Below are 14,029 nucleotides of genomic sequence, written 5' to 3'. Positions count from 1 at the left end.
GCGAGAACGCAGCCTTGTTTCACACCATTCTTAATTAAAAAGGGCTCAGAAAGTGTGTTGCCATATCTGACTTGGCCGTGCTGATCCTCATGGAGTGAGATGATCATTTTAAGGAACTTGGGGGGACAACCTAAACGTTCCAAAATCTGCCAGAGACCTTTTCTGCTCACAGTAACCAACGGTATATGCATGTGCTAAAATACATGGGGTGCATTTACAGATGGCTTTCATCTGCAGCCAGTGAAATGCAACAGCATAGGGAACTGCTGCTTCAAGCAAAGAGAGCCTGTTCCTCAGTGTGGCAGCCCCATGGGCAGTCAGTGGTGGTTGGCATGGCCATGGGCACTGCTGCAGCCTCATACCGATGCTGGGCCAATAGTTCAGCCAGCTACTGCCAGGGAAGAGCCACCCAACCAGGAGGACACAGGGGAAGGGCTTGGTCTGGCACTGTGCAGCAAAGCACGTGTGTGCGTGCGTGCCTGGAAAGTTAATTTGTAGGTTTTGCTCCTCAATAAATCAAGGCAGATGCCCCTGTAAATTCTGCTCCTCGGGAAGAAAGAAGAAGGGCAGGAACTGCATGGAGTAGAGAACAGGGCTATTTTTCTTTTCAGCGCCAAGAGCACATCAGTGACACTCAGTGCTGTGCTGGGTCAGGCCTTCACCCTCTGCTAAGATAATACCAACAACTCCTTCATTTAAAGGGCAGATAGTAACAGTGGGGCCCCTCTTGCACTATTCTGCCTTTCTTTCCTCCCATTGCAATAGCAGTAGCCTCTGAAGGAGCTGCACTAATTAGTTGCTATTACACTTCTTGGGTGGCTGGAAGAACATACTGCCTCTGACCTCATGCTTTGCAACATACCTTAGCAGCTTATTACTGCTATTGCATGGCAGCAATGGTTCGGTTTATAGTTACTTTGAAAGAGCCATTCCTCTAGTGCTGAAAAAAAATAATCTAAGACTAATGCATAGTCTCTCCAGAAGAGAGACTATTAAACCAAGTGTCCAAACGCTGCACAAAGCTGTTTCATTTGCTTAACATCGACTCACTAGCAATTAATATGCCTGACATAACAGCACACTACAAGGCCCATAAAATCTGTAACTTTTTTTTTCTTTTTTTTTCAATAATACCAAACTACAGTTTGAGCACTGTAATCTTTTCCAAGCAAGAAGCTGAGCTGCATCTGAACAGCTGTTGTTTACTGAAGCAATAATTAGCAACAGATAAGTCAAAATACCTTCCGTAGCAGCTCAGAGGACACTTGCACCCTGCGCCTGGAAGCAGAGAGGCTCTCAGCTTCATATGTAGACTATACTTAATAAAAATCTCACCTAACTAACTTTAGAAAAGGAAATATTTATAATGGCAGTGTCTGCCAGCCTTATGCATACAAGTAACTGCAGTGAACTCATCGTGAGCTGAGAGCACAGACCGCAGGTCATACCAGATATCCCTAACACAGTAGTTTTCAGCTGGTGAGGGGCAGGGCATGCTGCAGGTGGGGGATAGGACATTCTGCAAATAAGGTCTTAGGTGCAGTCCTGCTTAACGTACCCTACTGGCTGCAGGCAAGGTCAAACTGCTCCCTGCTTCTGGGACTGAAACCTCTGGGGAAGCATGTCTGCAGAGCCATTTGTCACATCTGCAAGTCTCCTGGTCTTACAAGGCTTTTTAGCTTAGTTTGACAGAGCAGCAGACCAGCAGTAAGAGACAGGAAGAGGGCTGCAGAAGACAAGGGAGCAAAGTGATAGCCACGTTGAAGATGGACCTTCTGACTACACACCTGGATGAAATCTAGAGATCTCTTATGTTCTTCCAGTGGGAAAAAGCAAGCCATCCCACAGTAGCCCTTTTTTTCTTGATTAGGGCTTGCTGATAGTACATATGAGTTTGCAGTCAGGAGTCTGAGCCTGAGTGTTATGTGGTATCAGCTCACATGCTAACCACCTGCTTACACCATTGTATATGTATACATCCCCCTAAGGCTGAATGAAAACGTTGGTATACATCCCAGGTAAGGCTCAGAATTTAGGGTACCAAATGAGGATATAGCTATACCATTCTAATGGCCTGCTGCTGTCCAAAGGGATAGTCATATGCCATTCTCCCATCTCTTCTCAGCCAAAGCCTTCCATCACTTGTGCCAGCACTTATGTACATCTGAATCTGTTGGGAGCCCTATTTAGGGATGACCTAAATGCTTTCCTTCCTAGAGGTCATTCTCCATAGTTCTGAAGACATGCATGAGAGGAGCATGACTCTGGGCCCAAGTGAGAGGACAGAAACGTGCAGTCAGGTTTGGTGTGAAGGGGAAACAGGAGCAGGACCTCACTGACTTAAAAGTTTAAACAGCTGTCCCATAGCAGTTTCAGTCACCTGCTCCCTCTGTGGCCCAATAAATATTTAATTACTTAGTTAAACATGAAATAGAACTAACTCAAGATTGAGGAAGCCATACCTCATACCAGCGGTAGCATCCTAGAGCTCTCTCCATCTAAGCATTAGAGATGAAGGTTTGAGTCTCCAGGTTTTAAGTCTCCAAGCTGTCAGAGCACTGGAAGCAGTCTCCAAGGGCCCAGGGAGGGCTGCCAGCTGCACTAGAGGAAGTGGGATGCTCCACAGACAGGCGTCTGCCCTGCTCCAAAGATTCCTTCTCCTGCGTGAGAAGACTCGCCTGCCAAAACTGATAGGTACATTTCCACTAACAGTTGTCAAATCAGTGGCTCCTGGCTAGAGAAAATAAAAACATTTTGACAGAAAATGCCTGACCAGCAGTACACAATAAGGCAGAAGCTGACTTATCTCATTACACCTGTAGTGCCTTAGAGCTCCCTTTTCTGGATAGTCAAGGTGTCCTTTTGAGGTGGAGCTCTGATGTTAGAGATACAGGAAATTGGGACAGTCAGTCATGAGCTTGAGAAGTTTCAGTTATATGAAAGAAAATATACTTCAAAGTTAAAAATTTTGTCAGAATTACATTTTTTCATATTATTAATAAATGATTCCTATCACTTTTGTCATTGGAAATCCTACTAGAGTCACTGAGCTAGTTAAAAAAAAAAAAAAAAGCAGGAAGCCAGTACAGACCAGGCAACAAACAAGTATAGTTTCACTGGATGAGCTCAGCAAAGTAACAAATGGCAAACAGTGAGCATGATTTTAAGAGAGATCTTCCAGATTTAGATGATAGGAACTAACTGTCCTTTCAGCAAACTTTACCACCATGGAGCTGCAACTGCAGAAGTTTTCATTTTAAAATAAACATGGTGATATTTACATAAATGTAAATAAAATCAAGCCACAGCATGCCATATCTTTCAGGTCTATTAAGACATACCACATGTGGTGCTGTAAGACACAAGGCCAAATGAGTTCAACAACCCAAGACATAAAATAGTGCCTTCAAAGTGGTTGGCTGGAGTGTTATTAAACAGAAACCTGCAATATCTGGAAGCAGAAGGAATTTGAATTTCCTCATTCGTGTTGGCATGTGCATAAATCACTGAAACTCAGTAAGGAAACCATTTGTTTTACAGTCTTATTTCTTTTCCCAGTCAGAGCAGACAAGAAACATTGAACTACACATGTGATGCTAGGTGATAAACAAAGGGAGATGCGGAGCTAACAACACACAGTTAAGAAAGGCTACTGAGCCTGGATCTTGCAGCCCACACATTGCATCAGATCACATTGTGCCTTAGCCCCCCAGAACATGCAGCCAGAGCTCAAATAAAAGCATATCTATACATAGAAGGTAACAGTGCTGTAGGAATTCAGGTGGTACAAGCCCCATCAAAGGGTTCATACAGGTTCAGCTGCTGTGACTAATGGGATTTATACAACCTTTGATCAAAACAGTTCCATTGCCAAAACATTTGTACTGTACAAAATTTGCAAGACCAATTAGGATATGACAAGCCTTCCACTGAAATTCCTGAATAGTGTTGCAGGGTTAAGAGTTAAAAAAGACCCCAAACCTAAGCCAACTGCATATTACAGTAAAAACCTTCCATTACATATCAGTTAAGGTGAACAGTACAGTGTTTAATGGTCAGATATGTCCCAACTCAATACCCCCACCCCAAAACTGCTTGTGTAGTGTATCTTTTTAGTAGGAAGAAGAGGCAAAGGCTGTAGAGGGGGTGGCTTTGAGCATCATAGCCTTGCCTTTGCACTGTCTTCCAGACCAGAAGCCACTTGCACGTAAGGAGAAAAGCCACTCAGCTTTGCTCCCTGCCCAGGGTGATTCTTAACATTGGTTCCTGGAGGAGCAACTTCTCTGCACCACATTGCAGGGGTGGGATTTCAAAAGACCTTGCCCTGTGAATTTGCTTCAGGGCCTTGTCTGGAAAAATCTAAAATCATTACTCAAGCTCATGCTGTGGCATATGTACCAAGCCACAGGACAGGTACAAAAGCAGAGGGTATCCTAGAGCTGGTGATGCACACAGCCTAAACAGGATAGAGCAAGATCAGGTCCCAAATAGGAGAGGGGGAGCAAAGTGAAAAACAAAAAGAAAAGAAAATACTAGCTAAAGAAGAGGCCATTGATTAAACAGAACACCAGGGGCAAGTAAAGGAGCAGGAAGAAAGCCTCTGTACCTCAGCATAGCGCAGAGAAGGCAATGTCACAAGGATTGGAGAAGGGAGAAGGCTGGAGGTCCTGATCCTGCAAGCTGTCATGTACCATACAGGACCTCCTCTCCATCTGCCCCTCAGGCACTACCTTCTCTTCCTAGCGTGTCTCCAGAATTTAAAAGAACATTGAAGGGTTGAAGACTAGGGATCTCTGAGATGTACAGGGCAATAATCACAATTACAATCTTCTGTTTGTCATTCCCAAGTCATTCCAAGCCTCCATGGGAATGGTAGAGGGACAGGGTCCTTTTTCCTATCTCCAAGCCACCAAGGTTTTCCTTCAAGTGCTTTGCAAATGCCTGAGAATACCTACACACACTACATGCTCACAGGAGCAGCAAACAAATTTTGTTAATGATATCTTGATAATCTACATGCCCTGAGAGAAAACTTATTACTTTCTTGGGCTTTCTTACTTTCTAAGAGCTATCTTCCCATTTATTTTAGGATATATTCTCTGGCTACTCTCCTGGGGAAAGCCAAGGTGAAACTATTCACTCTTCCCTCTCACAAAGTTCTGATTTAGGCTGTAATAACTATGGAGCAGTATCTGTCTGGACGATTATTCTAGGCCAAAGTGGAAAGTTTCCTAGGGTGAAATTATACAATTACCAGCCCACTACTCAGTGCTCCTACTAGGCAAGCTGGCCTCAGAAACAGCAGTGAGAGGCTCACGAAAGAGCCTAAGCACCTTCCAAGGCCACAGTGTGTGTAGTATTTCATACCAGAGGGGCGAGGAGGAGGTGAGAACAACAGAGGTTCTTAATAAAACTTAATTCTTTTGAAACATTGCTCTTTGAAGTGCTCATAATATTGTACAAAAGAAGCCAAGCTTTATCCCTCTTTTACAGAGATAAGAGTTACAGGCACAGCAGGCTAGAAGTAGAGTAACAAAACAGACCCCATGTCTCCCAGTTTCTACAGGTCTAATGGTGGGAACAGGCTGTTGTCACGGGAATCGTGTTGTAAAGACAGTGTCTCCACAAAGGCGCTGACATTTTAGCACTAATTTTAAAAACATATCCACCAACATGGAAATGGGATGCAGTGGGAGACTTAAGTGCTGATGTAATTCTCATGGAAATGAGATTTGAAATAGTTCCCTGTGAGAGCCTCAAATGTTAGCTTGTATTACAGCTGCCTTTTAAGGAGCATTCAAGCCAGTTTCCAAACATCAGTTTAGAAGCTTTTCATAGTCAGGCATGTCTTCAGCCAATCAGCAGATGCTCTTAGGAAGTTTTGCACTTGGGTGAGATCCTCTGGAGAAAAAGGAGATCTTCAAAGGGATAATGGTATCTACTTCTGAGTGGAAGCCTAGCCTAGTATGCTGCTTGAACACCACTGGGTGCATCTTACATAGCACATTCTGATTGGCAGTGCACTGAACATTCAGAAAAAATATTTTTCTTGTCCTGTTAGTTTTTATGGAATTTAAGATTTTAAATGATTCTTGTCTGAAACACAAGCACCCTACATTCGAGACAGCCCTGGACTGACTCTGTTCAGAAACAGTCACTCCTACTCTACACCTCCTGTCCCAAGCATACAAGGAATCATGGCAAAGATCCTCTAGTTTTCCACTGACACATTGTTGGAGTGGCCTGGCAATGGTTAGCTATCAGCAGCTTCCAGAATTTAGAGCAAGTGCTTGGGGAAGCCCAAGTCAAATTTTATTGCCAGTGTTGAATACACTGCCGTGTTTACTACTCTACCATTCTGTGCTGCACCAAAAGCTGTGTTGCCATAGCAGGAGCCTGGGCTCCTCACACTTCTGAACAGTGAGCTCAAAATTAACTCAAATGACATTGTAAGAGAAGTGACCTATGCTTCTGTATTTTAAACATCAGATGTGATTTCCTTATGAGCTGCTACCAAGGTATTCCTCTCGTCTAGGTAACCTGCCTCTCTTGTTCTTCCATAGAAGAAGCTTCACTGCAAAACCCTTGCAAAGGGTGCCTGTGTCATGTCTCCATCTGCTCCAAGGTTATCAGGAGTCCAGCCAGATCCCCACATCCCACAGCAATGCTGGCTTCCTGAGTGTTTTGGGGGCCTGTTAGCAGCCTGCCTGCATGTTCATGTAATAGTCTGTTAAGAGAGTAAACCTCAGCTGAAGCATAGATATTTGTTTTATTAGCACAGGTTTTTGTACCACTTCTCTGGGGAGAAAAGAGGGAAATTTCTTCCCTGCAAGTGTGACTACTATTCAGACTAAGTTGTAAGAGACCATAAAAGCTGCTGCCACTGTGTAGGCAAGAATAACAATAGTATGGACATGAGAAGCCAGGAGAGACATTTGGTATGCAGTGAAACTCATGTAAGCTACAGAGCCTGACAACTAATGGAGGAAGGGCCAATGAAGGTCAAAAAAATTTCATTGGGAATATCTGCACTGCTTTTAAACTAGGAATGATGCCTGTTGCCAGTGGCCTTTGGTGTAGTTTTCACTGTGTTCATATGTAGCTATTCAGTGTTGGGTAATTATCTTGTTTTATTTTTCTATTTATTTATCAAATAAATCAAACTAATAAAATTCCAACCCATGATTGCCATGGGAACACTCCAACAAGGACAGATGCAGTGTATAGCTGTGAGGAAAGAAAGCGGGCTTCAACTTTATTAAATTATACACGAGACAATCAATACAACTCAACAAAAACAACTTAACAAAAACAGCCCTTGCAGGCTCTGCACTAACTATCCAGAAGGCTCAACCAGTAACTTTAGACATTCTTGCAACACCAAACCTTAACAACCACCATGCCAAGCTTCGATAAGGGCACATGCTCCAGAATGGAGTCTTTCTTGCCCTTCTCTCATGTTCTGCTAAATGGAATCCCAGAAATCAGGTAGTCTATTTTCCACCCCTTAGACATGTCAGGTATTTTTTCCCTCCCTAAATCCAGTAGATCTGTGTTGAATTCTTGCCCTGACATTCCCAGAATTTGCATTGAAAATTTAGTCCTAGTTAAAATAATACATTTAGACAATTTCAAACAGTTTCTGAAAGCAGAAATCCAGTCAATTGCAAACAAATCTGAATTGTTGTTTAGCCTAACTTGGTCACTATCTCTGCAAAGATGGATGACAAGAGACAGGAAAATAGAAAGCACAGAGGAGATTAAAGCGATAAAGGGCTGACAAAGCTCATAGCAATTTTTCTCCTTAATTTCCTCATATTCAAGGTAATGCCACTGAGAGGAAGCCAACAAAAAGAATTACGTGCACTGCCCAGACTGTATTTGTAAAAGGCAGTCTCATCAGTCCTGATTCTTTCTATTGCTGGCAGTGAGGGTTGTCTTTCTGGACACTGCAGGGAGGGAAGGTGCCAGGCATTTGATTAAGCCAGATCACAAGTCTCCTTAAGTCCCCCAGCTGGGAACCATCTGGCAGTAATTCGCTCTGTGCAGGTCATCCTTTCTATTGCTATACCTTCCCACCAGCCAGAGTGCTGTGATTATACTCCCTGCTCACATCCCCTTAGACTTGTCCCAGCAGTGCTGACAAGATACCCCCCTCACCCCTCATTGCAGAGTTAGGAACAGGACCCATCTCTTTTCTGCACTGGGCATACTGAAGCAATCCTAAATTCTCCTTTCTTGCTGGTCCACCTCTCATGACAGTTTATCGGGAATCAGCTCTGTGGTTAAATAATACCTATACAAAAAGCTTTGCAGAATGAAAGATAATGTTCATTGGCTTTAATCCCTCTACCCATACTCTTCCTGGCTCTGGAATTTTTCACTCTTTCATTTCCAGTATGAGCCAACATCATCTCTAGTCCCTAGTGAGAAAGATACACTGTCTCTGCCTGGCAGAACTGCAGCACTGAGCGTGCAACTTCAAAATGAGGAGACAATGATCTTCCCTATTTAAGCCACCCGTGGGTGATACCTCTTGTAATATTGTTTGTCCAGGTCAGTCATCCAGCCTTCAGCCACGCTCTCTTGCAACATCTCCAGGACAGACCTAATGTCTTTCCATTACTTGCTCAGCTATATGAAATCCTATGTGATGCCATTCCTTTTTGCCTGTTCCCATGCATACAAAGGCATAGATGCATTTAGATAAGTTTTCCTCAACTGCAGGAACAGTGCTTTCTTTTGCTAAATGCAAATAATCTGTCATCTGTATTGCATTATTCCTATTGCACTTCTCAGCTCTTTGTGTTCTCAGTCACCATCCTATTGCACACCAGAGGGACTGGCAAATTATGCCACTGCTTCAGTGGAAGGAAGGCTTGTGATTGTGACGCATTGAAAGGGGAGTTTCCGAATAGAAGTGGTTGCAGACTGAGGCATTCAGAGTTAAAACTGTTGCTTCCTTATTACAATCTACTTAGCATGTTTTTTATCTCTCATGTCCTCCTCCATGAAGTATTAAAGCACAGACTTAAGTGTAATACAGTTATTGCTAACAAGATTGTGTTTATTCTCCATTGCAATGCACAAGCACACAGTTACAGATAAATTGAACAGTGCCTGATTCACCTTTACCATACATAGTTATTGCAATCTCTTAATTCTCCTCTCTTCTGATTGAATAGTTCTAGGTGACTTAAAGTAACCAATCAATTGTTTTCATTCTGCTTAAAATTCATTCTCCAAAGTGCATTTCATCCTTGAGGCTGAATTACTGATGAGTGGCATTTGTTAGGGAGTTTTCCAGAGTTTTGTTTCACTGTTCTTTTTGCTGAACCTCATTATGGCCAGCCTGCTATCATAAATGAGACATAATCATTCTGTAAGTGAAAAATGTTTCAAATTTAAGCATAGGGCTGTGATAAATATTTCCATATAAAATTATTGTTTTCTAATTAGCATGGCAAAGTTAGTATCATTTAGAGTGCTTAAGTATGTCTTTAAAGTAAAATATGAATATGTATTTTTTCATAAAATCAAGGTAAAATGTTCTGTAGCAGCAACTTCATTATTTTGTGGCAAGGCATATGTTTTTAATACCAGTTTAGCTAAAACCAGTGACTGATTCATGAGGAAGGTAGCCTGCACTGGGAAGCTTAGGAAGGTTGTTACTTTCTTCATTAAAATGTTTAGTTCCAGTGAGGACTGTCCAGTAAATCAGGATGCTTGCAAAGACCAGAGCAGAGTCAATGATAAGTACTGTTAAAGCATTGTCAAATCCGAGGACATATTGATCTGGAACCTAACTTTACAATGACTCCTAGCCTCAGCCTGGAACCAAAATCCAAGCTCTGAAAGGCCTTGAACTCTGCAAGTTCACATCTGGGTCCAATCAGGCTGCTCAAGCCCGTTTCCATGCAGAGGCAAACCGAAAGGCATGTGGTATGCTGGGGAGACAAACCACAGATGTTTATTGTGCTCTTGTGCCCTTAGCAATTGTTTTAATGGGTTGGAGCTCCTGGGAGACCATTTGACTTTTGCTCATGTCTATGCTGTTCTCTTATAATGCTGACTGTGCATAAGCATGAAGCTGTCAACAATCTGCTTCCAGTGTTATTTCAAGAGAAAAGTGAAGTGACATCTGATCTGCTGAGAGAGAATGGGGTGGGGGGGGTACTTTTAAAATATAAAGCAACAAAAATCTGTATGGAATCAATACTACAATCAATGCCTTCTGTCCCTTTGGAAAGCAAGCTTAGTATGAAACACAGGATTCGTTTTACTCTGTTGCAGCAACTATCCATTAAAAAGGCTAGTACTTACTTTGCCAAGACCACATTGTCAGTAAGTGTTTTGAAGCTCTGCAATAATGACTATTGTGCAGTATTGCATTTTAATAATTCAAATAAACCATGGAACATTATGATCTCTACAGCTAAGTAAATCCTCTATTTCAGTGGAATGATCTGTTTGCAGAAAGGAGCATTTTGAACCCCCTGCTTGCCTTCACAAAGAGCAGCCCTGGCTGCTGCTGGTCTCCTCTGGTCTGTGCAGAGGGGAGAATCTATGTTTGTGAAGATCATCTTCATGAGAGAACTTTAGTCAAGTGATTTTTTTTTTGCTGTCTGTTGTTCTGCAAGACCTCTTCAAGCAAGAGGTTACATCCCTACATGTCAGGCATTTAGCTCCTATCCTCTATACTTCAATTATTGAAACAAAATTTGGAACTGGAACCAAGTCAATGCTAACAAGAAGTACCTGCCTGTTCAGGCAGGAGTGACACCGTGGCATTTCATTTTTAAATGGCGCTACAGGACCCTGGTTTAACACAGAGAATGTGAATTGCAGAAGTTACTGAGGTGAGGTGTTAGCACTAGCCATGAGTTTCCATGGTTCTTCTTAAATTCAAGGGTCAAACTGGGCAGAGAAGGAAAGGGCCTTCCTTTCTCTTTGAGACAAAGCACAAATGGTGAGAGAGGCTTTGTAAAGGGCACTAGTGAAGGATGAGTTGATCGGGAAGAGAAGACTCAAGGACAGTGGAGGTGAAGAAATACTACAATTTCAAAGGAATGAGTAGAATCCTACAGGAAAGAAAAGAATTAGACAAAATTAAGAGAGAAAATAGAGGTCAGGATTGAAAAAACAAGTGTGATTACTCAAAGGAATCGGTTTCAGGGGGAGAAGAGTCAGGAAACATATTGCTTAGGCTAGAAAGTGCACTAGGGAAGGCTGTTGAACATGGATGTCAGCTATGTAAAAATATACTGTGGTATTGTTCATCTGGACAAACATATGGCACACAAATTCCTGGATCTCCCTAGTCACTGGGAATTTTACAGACTACTTGAAAGGCATGAGGATTTCACTTACTGTTTTGCCCTAAACACGTCCCTTTGTGGCCACTGAAATTCAGATAGTAACGAAAGTGCAAATTCTTAAAAAGAGAATGAACAGGTTTTCTCTTGCTGAGGATAGAAAACATTGTCTTTTCAGTTCTTACATGAGTATGACAACACTCATATATGAGGCTCATTTCATTATTCCCTGCCTTAAAAGTGTATATATTTGTGTTGCATAATTATACCACTAAAAGTGTGGCAAGGCTGTCTGATCTAATTAGAATGGAACAGTAAAGACAAAGGACATTTTCTAATCTGCTAAATCATGTAGCCCAAGGATCTCTCCAGTGTTATTCAGGTAGTTTTTTATAACCAACCCTCAAAAGATAAGGTTAGGATAGATGGAATACTATCAGAACTAGGATCACTAATGTATCCCCAGAAAATGAAAGAGGAAGTTGCTGTCTAATTAAGCACAACAAAACTACTAAACAGGAAATGCGTGAGTGGCTACACTAAATCAAAGCTTAACAAGGCTTTCAATCTCTGTGGGTTTTTATTTGTAGCAGAGAACTGAAGAGGCTAATATTTCTCATTCAAATTTACATAAAACTATTCTTCACTGTCTGCTAGGACAAACAGAGTCCTGGTGGGTGCAGACACAATTTCCCTGGCTTCTGAGAAGTCAAAATAGCTGTGCTTTTGAGGGATGTGTTGCTCTGACAAACAGCAGAGTCACAAGTACTCTATGACAGGTAGAAAATTTGCATTTCCATTAGCAAGGCCTTCGTCAAATGAAATCCCTAAAGGCAATAAAGAATGTGTGTGGAAGGAAAATGCAGTGTATTAATTCACTACCCCCTTAGAAAAAAAAAACAACAAAACACTTTATCGCTCAATGAATAAGTTAAGATGAAAGGTAGAAGGAAAAGATTTACATTCCAGGTGGGCATACAATAAGGGGATAGTAATTTATGTGTGCTTTTGCCACCAGATAGCCCAGAAAAGAAATGCTGTTAGATAGCTTGGTTGGCTGGTAATTTATCAAGGACTCCGTTCCTCTATCCTGTTTAAAATTAGCAGATGCTCAAGTAATGACATTAAGATGTACTGAGTTAGGCACGGGAATCAAGCTGAGTCTGCACCTGAGCCACTTTTCTCTTCTGAAAGACTTGTCCTAGATGCTCAACTACTTAGAAAAATGAGCCAAATTTTTACCTTTTTTAAGTTTATCAAAATATGGATACACTCTAAAGGATAGCACTTCATCTTTTTGGCTGATGTCTTTAGAAAATAATGAAAATATTATTGATTTTAATGAGATTCTTATTCTTCTATACTCTGTAAACTCTGATTTTCATGGATGAAATTCTTACTGGAAATTAAAACATCATCAGTGGAGTTACAGATAAAACAAGATACTATTTAATGTGAATAAAAATGCCATAAATTGGTCCTAAGTTTAATTTGTCCAGCCTTTAAAACACATCAATACTATCACAACTAACCCTCATCGGTTTAGGATGTCTATATCCTGCACTAGTTCTTCATTTATATCCAGATATTTATCATCAAGGATCACTTTATCTTAAAACTCATGGAATTAAATTCATGGATTTGGCCTAAAGAATGCCCAAAGAAAAACAATAACTTATTAGTTGATATTGGTTTTCCCAGAAATGTTTGAGCATTTCAGGAGAATATGCATCATAAAAATGAATTTAACACTGTACAGAATGTTTTCAAATCTTACCAGTTTATCGGTGTATTTTTGCCCGCCACAGCCCATTCCACCAAGAGCTGTCCCTTTCCTCAGAATTACTTTCCCTTCTGACACCCCTTCCTTTATTCTGGTGCACCTGGCATGTTAGCTGACCTTGTTGCAGTTCTTACCAGGATTTATTTTAGCTTATCTACATTATTGTATCTGTGCAATGCCAGCGGTTTGCCTGGACTTCTACACTGAGATGTGGAAACAGGATCCCAGCTCTGAGTCATTGAGGGAGAATACTTCTGGATGTGTGCACTGGCGATAGCTTTAGGAGAACCTGCATTCTCTTTACCAAGTCAGCTAATGAAAGTACATTTCTTTCCCCAAGAAGTCTTTTCAGAAACAGCTCAAATATTTACATGCTCCTTTTCACACAAAACTCTCACAGGTTGACTCTACTGATCACAGCTCAGATAAGAAAACTGTCAAGTAAAATTATAGTAATTCTTGATCAGGCATTCTTCTAGTTTATTCCTCCTCCTGTATACAGTCATGTTGTGCCGGCACATGTCCCTGTGTGGTGCTTGCAAAGTATTCCTTCAAAAGTTCATGGGCTTCAGAAGCATAAGTCTTAAGAGTATCTTCCCCTTCAATGGGATTTCTACTCTAATTTACAAGCTTTCAGAAAGTTTTTCCAGGAATAAATGAATATGTTGCATGACTATCACATCCCCCCATAAAAAATCACAACCCTACCAGAATGAGAGTGCATGTTCTGAGCTGCAATCAATGTCTATGATGAAGCTGTTCTTTCTTCAAGCAGTATCTGCCTAGATTAATTGAAGAACTGAGAGACCATGCACACTTGGTAGGGTAGCATCCCATTTTCTAGTGTTCAGAAACAGGTGCAAAATGCTTTCATTATGCTTTTGTAAAACAGTGGGTTTTCTACAGGCTCAACTAAGTATTACTTTCTGGT

The sequence above is a fragment of the Chiroxiphia lanceolata genome, chromosome 4 (genome assembly GCF_009829145.1).
Source record: "Chiroxiphia lanceolata isolate bChiLan1 chromosome 4, bChiLan1.pri, whole genome shotgun sequence".
NCBI classification, from domain to species: domain Eukaryota; kingdom Metazoa; phylum Chordata; class Aves; order Passeriformes; family Pipridae; genus Chiroxiphia; species Chiroxiphia lanceolata.
This window is presented reverse-complemented; position numbering follows the sequence as displayed.